General features: G+C 33.8%; 1 pseudogene; it reads right to left on the bottom strand.

Moving 5' to 3' along the window:
* Window positions 1-8,066: 8,066 nt before the first annotated feature.
* On the bottom strand, window positions 8,067-8,871 carry LOC146999719 (NADH dehydrogenase [ubiquinone] flavoprotein 2, mitochondrial pseudogene; annotated as a pseudogene).
* Window positions 8,872-9,482: the final 611 nt, after the last annotated feature.

Raw genomic sequence — 9,482 nt, 5'->3', positions numbered from 1 at the left:
TGGAATCACCATGCCGGACCTAAAGCTGTACTACAGAGCAATTGTGATAAAAACTGCATGGTATTGGTATTGTGACAGAAAAGTAGACCAATGGAACAGAATTGAAAACCCAGAGATGAACCCACACTCCTATGGTCACTTGATCTTGCACAAGGGAGCTAAAACCATCCAGTGGAAAAGACAACATTTTCAACGAATGGTGCTGGCACAACTGGCGGTTATCATGTAGAAAAATGCGAATTGATCCATTTCTATCTCCTTGTACTAAGGTCAAATCTAAGTGGATTAAGGAACTCCAAATAAAACCAGAGACACTGAAACTTATAGAGGAGAAAGTAGGGAAAAGCCTCGAAGATACGGGTACAGGGGAAAAATTCCTGAATAGAACAGCAATGGCTTGTGCTGTAAGATCGAGAATCGATAAATGGGACCTCATAAAATTGCAAAGCTTCTGCAAAGCAAAAGACACCGTCAATAAGACAAATAGGCCACCAACAGATTGGGAAAGGATCTTTACCTATCCCAAATTGGATACGGGATTAATATCCAATATATATAAAGAACTCAAGAAGGTGGACTCCAGAAAATCAAATAACCCCATTAAAAAATGGGGCTCAGACCTGAACAAAGAATTCTCACCTGAGGAATGCCGAATGACTGAGAATCACCTGAAAAAATGTTCAACATCCTTAATCATCAGGGAAAAGCAAATCAAAACAGCCCTGAGATTCCACTTCATACCAGTCAGAACGGCTAAGATCAAAAATTCAGGTGACAGCAGATGCTGGCGAGGATGTGGAGAAAGAGGAACACTCCTCCATTGTTGGTGGGTTTGCAAGCTTGTACAACCACTCTGGAAATCAGTCTGGCGGTTCCTCAGAAAAGTGGACATAGTAATACCGGAGGATCCAGCAATACCTCTCCTGGGCATATATCCAGAAGATGTCCCAACCAGTAAGAAGGACACATGATCCACTATGTTCATAGCAGCCTTATTTACAATAGCCATAAGGTGGAAAGAAACCAGATGCCCCTCAACAGAGGAATGGATACAGAAAATGTTATACATTTACACAATGGAGTACTACTCAGCTATTAAAAAAATGAATTTATGAAATTCCTAGGCAAATGGATGGACCTGGAGGGCATCATCCTGAGTGAGGTAACACAATCACAAAGGAACTAGCACAATATGTACTTACTGATAAGTGGATATTAGCCCAGAAACTTAGGATATCCAAGATATAAGATACAATTTGCTAAATGCATGAAACTCAAGAAGAATGAAGACCAAAGTGTGGACACTTTGCCCCTTCCTAGAAATGGGAACAAAACACCGTTGGAAGGAGTTACAGAGACCAAATTTGGAGCTGTGACGAAAGGATGGACCATCTAGTGATTGCCATATGCAGGGATGCATCCCACAATCAGCTTCCAAATGCTGACACCATTGCATACACTGGCAAGATTTTGCTGAAAGGACCCAGATATAGCTGTCTATTTTGAGACTATGCCAGGGCCTAGCAAACACAGAAGTGGGATAGCACTTTTGGGATAGCATTGAAAATTTAAACGAGGAAAATACCTAATAAAAAATAAATTAAAAAAATAAATAAATAAAAATAAAATTTTAATCACTAGTCAACTAAATGAAGTAAAGCCACCTTTGATCTACCTCTGATATACTTTCTGTGGCTAGGACAAAGAGATAACCTAAATGGAAGAAAGACTGATTTTTGTTACTGGTTTCAAAAGTTTCCTTGGCTAGTTTTAATGTTTCAGAGATAGAGTAACCCAGGGCACCATGACAAAAACCTATGATGGAGGAGCCCTATACATCTCTAAATAACCAGAAATTGGAAGAAAAGAAAAGAAAAAAGCTTAGTTTCATTATCATTTCATGTGTGCATTCCCTATGACATAAATTTCTTTCAGTAGTTTTGCCTTCTATTAGGTCATCCTCTACCAACTAACCTGTAACTGGAAGTCAAGTCTATAATGCATGGGTATTGTGGGGTGGTTTATCCAAGGTGCAACATATATTTACTGAATTTTCTAATTTTTAATCAAGTTTCAAATTCTCTAAATCGAATTTGTGTTTGACTTTGAATTTTGTGTTCAGTTTTCTGTGTGTATGGAGAGTGCTATAGTGTAAACTCAAGAGTTGATGTATTATAATCAGGTTCTCTCCTGGGTACTGAGTTTGGATGGTAAGGGAGGGGTCAAGAGTTACACAAAAAGTTTCCATGACACCCTCATCCTCTGGCATGATTCTCTAGCATTGTACAACTCTTTAAAAAATGTTTTGTCAGTTCTGAGGTCTTTATTTTTATTATCCACACTGATATATTTCACATGCTCTATAGTTTCTAAAGTATAATGATAACTTTTTTTGGAAAGAAGAGAGAAAAGAAAGACTAAGTTGTTCTTTTCAAGTATTGGAAGATTTCTTTTTTTTTTTTTTAATTAGGTATTTATTTCATTTACATTTCCAATGCTATCCCAAAAGTCCTCCACCCACAACCCCACCTCTTTCTCACCCACTCACTCCCACTTCTTGGCCCTGGCGTTCCCCTGTACTGAGGTAGATAAAGTTTGCAAGACCAATGGGCCTCTCTTTCCACTGATGGCCCACTAGGCCATCTTCTGCTACACATGCAGTTAGAGACACGAGCTCCGGGGGGTACTGGGTAGTTCATATTATTGTTCCGCCTATAGGGTTGCAGATCCCTTTAGCTCCTTGGGTACTTTCTCTGGCTCCTTCATTGGGGGCCCTGTGATCCATCCAATAGCTGACTGTGAGCATCCACTTCTGTGTTTGCTAGGCCCTGGCATAGTCTCTCAAGAGACAGCTATATCTGTGTCCTTTCATCAAAATCTTGCTAGTATATGCAATGGTGTCAGCGTTTGGAGGCTGATTATGGGATGGATCCCCGGATATGGCAGTCTCTAGATGGTCCATCCTTTTGTCTCAGCTCTTCAACAGAAACAAAATGAAGTAAAAATGAAGTCATTTCCGATGCTATTGGCAGATTGTACTGTGGAGACCTTAATAGAGTATCAGTTAATTAAATATTACCAGGGTCATCCTCTGCCACAAGTTGCAATATACACTTCCAAATGTTCCTAAAAATCAGAGATACCTGTTCAATCCCTCTGAACTGGGTAATCATGTGTGTAGCACATGGTGATGATGATTGTAAAAGATACTGAGTTACATCATGGATGACTTGAGTGACTGATGAGGGTAAACAGTAGTTACCATCTAAAATGTACTTTGCTACAACCCTTTAGATATCATTTTTGTATGGAATTGGTGTAATTCAGAACATACTAAGAATGAAGGAACAAATAAAATATGGCAGTTTTTTCTTAAGAATTTGGGTACTTTTATTGAGGAAACATACAAAAAGACAAGAAAAATGTAGAGATATAGAGAAGTAGAATGTATTGCAGAAGAAACAACAACAACAAGAAAAAAACAGAAAAGCAATTCTGAGAGCAATAGCTAACTGCAATAAAAATGGGAGCTGTATAATAAGGTGGAGAGTACTGGAATATAAACACATATTGAAAATTTAACTGTACTTCTTTGTTTAATTATGAGGAGCAGCAATTTTTAGATGTACCAAGGAGTGCAGTCCAGAATTTAGAACATTCTCGAATACGGCAGGAAGATGGGTTAACTTGACAGTTTCCAGGGCTGTAATGGAAGTGCATTGATAAGAAATCTTCACTACTACCAAAATTTTGTGTATAGGTACTTAAGGAGACAAGGTTTTGTGTTTTGTTTTGTTTGTTTGTTTGTTTGTTTAATTGAGGCATTGAATGAACAGCCATTTCTTCATTCACACAGGCTACTCTGGAGAATTAATACAGGTCACTGGAATCTTGCAGAATGTCAGTGACATCAAGCAGAAATAAAATGTTCTGCATAAATTCAGTGATCCATGTTGCACTGAGATTTCTTGGAAGGATATTGTTAGCTTCGGTAATAAAGAGGGAGAATAATGCAGGGACCCTAGATTGGACAGAATCAAGCTTAAATGGCAATTAGCAACAATGAATCTACTGTCCACGAGAAAATCTCAGAGACAATCAAATTCATTAAATTAGTAGATGTTTGTTATAACACCATAATAACAAACACCAGCAAAATAGCTTCATCAGTGATAAACTTAGAATCTGAAAAAAAGATTTTTGAGCACAGCAGATTCTTCTCTTGATCCTTTTTTCAATTAGTTAGATTTAAATAAGCTATTGATACCACATAATATTTAAAGTTCATTCAACTATAAAATGTATGAGTATATGAATAATTAAGTTCGAAGACATCATTATAATGTAGCAAATGACAGGCTTTTAAACTATACTGTGTAACTGCAGCTTAAGTATAACCAGTTTAAAATGACTAAATAAACTATTATTTCAAAAAAGAAAAAAAAAGAAAAGAAAAGAAAAAGAAAAACGTCCTTCTATATTATGTAAGGGTTCTGAATTTGGCAACTGGTTAACATATCCTCTTAGAATATGTAATTAAACATGCACAAAAACGGTGAAAGCCAGAAGCTACTGAGACTGTGAATCAATCAGTATACATTTCATATAACAGATTGTGAAATCATGGGTAGAATCAAAAGTTTTCTGAAGTATTTCAGTGCCTAATCACAGTCCCTTAAAAGGAAACAAATAATGTGAAAAACAACACTTTGAATTGAATTATTGGAGAAATAATGAAACAAAGGATGTTTTGTGTTGTAAAAATATACATTCTATTACATGCTGAAGATACTTTTGTAGAGTATAGAACCATTAAAAAACAATTGCTTTATTAAATATTTAAGTTACACTTTAAAATAATTCAAAATAATCATATGAATATAATAATCGTACAAGCATTAGAATTACTGACATTCAAGAGGATAGTTATGTATTAAAGAACATGAATGTATATGTCAGGTATGGCTGTTAGCACAAAATAAATAGAAAATACATAACCCTGACAAAGCATAAGCCTTGATGTGAACTTAAAATGATTTTACAAGAAATATCATGTTCTATATATTAAAGTTTAAAAAAATCACCTAATTTATAAAAAATATCTTTACAGACAAGATGAAGGTACAAATTTTGAAATAAAAAGTTTATCCTGTATTATGTAGACATCTTCTAAATGGTGTTTGTAAATCAATAAATCTGTCTTTATGAGTGAAACAAACTCAGTTATTTTGTACTCTAAAAACATATTTAATGTTTAATAAGGTAATCAGTATGTAGTATACAAATTATTATATTTAAAATTATTGTAATTTAAAATATCAACTTGTAAGATTGAGAAAAGGAAAATATTGTACTTTCGAACAATAACATTTTATAAAGAAACTGAAACCTTCCTGCATTTCTGATAGACAATAGACATTTCAAAATGTGGTTTTATAATTTGTATAAGATGATAATCGACTTCATTATATGCATAATAAATCCACCTTTTAATTAAAAATATTCATGAGTGAATTTCTAACAACTCTATTTATAAGACATTTAACTAGAAACGACTCTATGTTATCTCTCCTGCGAATAGAGATATGCTTCTGCAGTTAAGAGCAATTGCTTCTCCTGCAAGAGCTCTCTTCTAATCCCAACACCCATATGGCAAGTAAGAACTTCCTGTAACTCCAGTTTGAAGAGATCTGATTCCTCTTGTTGTATCCAGAAACAGCACATACACACACAATGCCCAGATACATGTGTGGGCAAACCCACCCAAACACATATAATAAAGCATGAAAAATAAAATTTATTAATCAGAGAGAATGAATTATGATATATTTCTATGCCGTATATATAGATATACATTATATATACATATATATATACATATACATGCATTATATATATATATACACACACATATATATACATATATATATATACATATATACATACACACACACATACACACACACATGCACTTATACAAAATTACAGATAACTATATCATGAGTGAACTATAGGTACATGGGTTTCAAAATGCCTGTCTACAAAGGGCACATAAAATATATACTATTTATACAACTTTAAAACAGAACTTAAATACAACAGAGAACATTGTCCTAGGAAAACACTTCTCTCATATGTTAATGAAATTACTAAATTCAACATTCTGTTAACTTAGAATTTGTATCCTTAATTTATGCTACAATATAATTTTGGGTCATTAATATAAACTTTATTTCTGTCTGTAAAGATTTAAAACATAGTTTTAACAAAATATATATGTTAGAATGTTGATATATGCAGGTGATATTGACAATGGATCTAGAAGTCAAAATTAAGACTCCCAACAGCTAGAGATGTACTTATCCAATGTTGTGAGCTGTCTGATATGGGTGCTCTGAACAGAACTTGGTACCCTAAATTAGCATAATGCATGAGTCTGTAATGGGTCTTCTCCGTAGCCCTGCTTTAAAAAGTAAGTTAATTAATTTAACTTTACATTTAACTAATTATTAATTTAGTTTTACATTTTTATTCAGTGCATGTGGGTTGTTCTTATGCAGAAGTCAGAGGAAAATTTGTGATTCCATTCTAGCGTATAGATTGTAGTGTCCAAGGATCAAGTGCAGTACTCCAGGATTAGCAGCAAGCACCTTTAATCACTGTGCCTTCCTTCCAACCCTATTTAATATTTAAATTACTAAAGAATATATACCAAAAAATAAACTATTCAAAGTCATATTAATGGTAACTACAGACAAGAGCAGTTCAACTTGGATAAAGCATAGCTCTCACTATTTACATGGTGTCCTGAAAATAATTTTAATTACGAACAAAGCAACAATTATACTTCAGTGGATTTCTAATTTTGCTTTCTGCAGTGGTTTGAATAAGAATGACACCTGTCTCGAAAAAACCAAAAAAAAAAAAAAAAAAGAAAAAAGAATGACACCTGTGGGCTCATGTATTCCAGTGCTTGGTCATAAGGGAATGGCACTACTTCAGAGAAATTAGAAGATGTGGCCTTGTACTAGTAGGTGAGGCCTTGTAGGAGGAAATATGACCTTGTCGGTGAAAGACTGTCAGATCAGTGCCAGTGTCTTATTCTTGCTGGTCCCTGTGAATCCAGTAATAGAATCCTCAGTGACTTCACCAGCACCTGTGTCTGCATGCCACCAGGCTACCCGCCATAACGACAGTGGACTGTAAGCAAATCACTCTTGAATGTTTTTCTTCACAGAGATAGAACACTGAAGAGATCACTTCCTCTGGTATTCTACCTGAAAACTTCTGCATTTCTTTTCCAGCCTTACTCACAATTGTTAGCAACATGGACTGGACTTTAAACAACTTCTTTAATTTGTCTGAATTATCATTCCACTCCTGGATCTTATCACATGGCTCAAATTCATTGCTACTGCAGGAAGATGCCCTTGTGCAAGGTTCCATATTCTCATTTCAAATTAATACATAATTTTATAAGTTTTACCATCTAAAAATTTTTCTTTATAGTCTAAGTGTTTCAGGAAACTAGTTATTATTATCTTATAGATTCATTTACAATGAAAAAGGATTTTTTTCTTGTAAAAGCCTTACATATTTCTGATGAATAGTCAAATTATGAATGCCAGTCTTGGAAGGCAGCAAATGAGAACAATATTGAATGAATATGTGATTAGAGAAATATAAAATTAACACTTTAATTCATTTGAGCTATAATGAGTAATATGTGGCTGGCTTTTTTCCCATTTTAAATTCAGTGGCTCTTAATAATAACATGAAATAAAAGCTGTATATTTTTATCTGCCATCAGGGTCTTTCTGTTATAGTCTATCAGTGAATCACTAATGCTCTGACCCTGTGTAATGGCTTTCACTACTGTTCCTTTTAAAGCACCAATTGGTGATAATACTCTATCATAGCAGATCATGAAAACCAATTATTAAAGGAAAAGAATTCACCAAGCAAAATGCATAACTGGAAGTACTGGGAAAATAAAGAGGATTTAAAAAAAATGTAAATAATTTCATATTTTATTTCTCCAGTGACATCTCTACAGTGAATATAAGTTAAAGTCTTTCTCCTACACCAATGCTAGGTTGTTTGGGTGGTTCAGTCAAAGAAGGAAGGCCTCCAGCTGGCTCAAAACAGAACCAGACACTTCTTGGCCCAGACTTTGGATCTTTCCCAGTTCTGAGTTCATTAGTATTATCTTCAATAACCTTGGTTGTTAGAACCTCATAGAAGTTGTCATTTATTTGAATCATTGGTGCATTTACACATCCTGAAGTATTCACCTTCCATAACAGTGAATAGTTTTTCAGGTGTAGTGCATCTACCTTTTGTTCTAAGCATTCTCTGAAGGGTCTCCAGTCTCTCAGAATCTCAAGCATGCAAAGATACTAGTACATACATGAAACTGGCTTTTGATTATACATTGTATAAAAAGTTTTTACTTTGCATACTCTCATTAGAGGTAGTTCTAAAACTTCTGCCACCTTGTTCACAGCAGAGAGGAAAAACCTTCTATTCTGCCTTTGTGGTAGATCCAGGACAGGCAGCAGAACTGCTTTATGCCCATCTGGGTAATTTTTTATTACTGCTTCCATTATCTTATACTTTCCTGGTGTAGAATCAAATGGAGTATCTGGGTAATTCTCAGGAGGATTACAATGCACAAATAAGGCTCCTCGCACGTCTTCAGAACATGACTTGCCACAATATTCTCCTATCCTGGCTGCTCAAGGCTGGTTCTGAATGTAAAGAAGATTTTTTATATTGAAGTAGTGTCTGGCTAGATCAATAGACAAGTAAATTTATTACACAATTTCAATTACAGTTTTTATAAACTTTACAAGAGAAGCCATAAACCATTTTCAAAATACATGCTGAAATACTTAAACACCTATATAATTTTTCTTCTAACAAGTTTTGAAGATTGTATTGCTTGTATAATATTAGTCTATTTGAACGAGTTTTTTAAAAAGTATTTCTCTAGTTATATTACAAAACAAGTATTTCTGTTGTTTTTCAAAAAATATTATTGATTTTGTATTCTAAGTTAAAAGTATCTTATTTAAAATAAGAGTATAATTTTCCAAAAATGCTATTATTCAATTAGATGAATTTTGAGCATAGTTAAATTGTATAGATGCAAATTAATCTTAACATAACTTTATTTCCATTTATGATGTTAATAAACGTGGTACTTTTAAACAAATACAATGTTAAATAAATTTAGGTTTTAGAACATATAAATATTATTAATATTATCAAGAATCCCAGTATTTTATATAATATGTTTATTGTAAGTTTTATCAAGAATTAGCATAAAAACTAACATTCATTGAATAGCCATTTAATGTACTATGCAATTTTAACATAAAGTATAATTGACTAATAGTGGTAATTTAAAAATAGATTGATCATTTATTTTCTGTAATCCTTATTTTAATGAAAGTGAACTAGATAATCACATCTATCAT

The sequence above is a fragment of the Mus caroli genome, unplaced genomic scaffold, assembly GCF_978045245.1.
Source record: "Mus caroli unplaced genomic scaffold, Mus_caroli_1 scaffold_49, whole genome shotgun sequence".
In the NCBI taxonomy this organism is placed as follows: Eukaryota; Metazoa; Chordata; class Mammalia; order Rodentia; family Muridae; genus Mus; species Mus caroli.
This window is presented reverse-complemented; position numbering and strand designations above follow the sequence as displayed.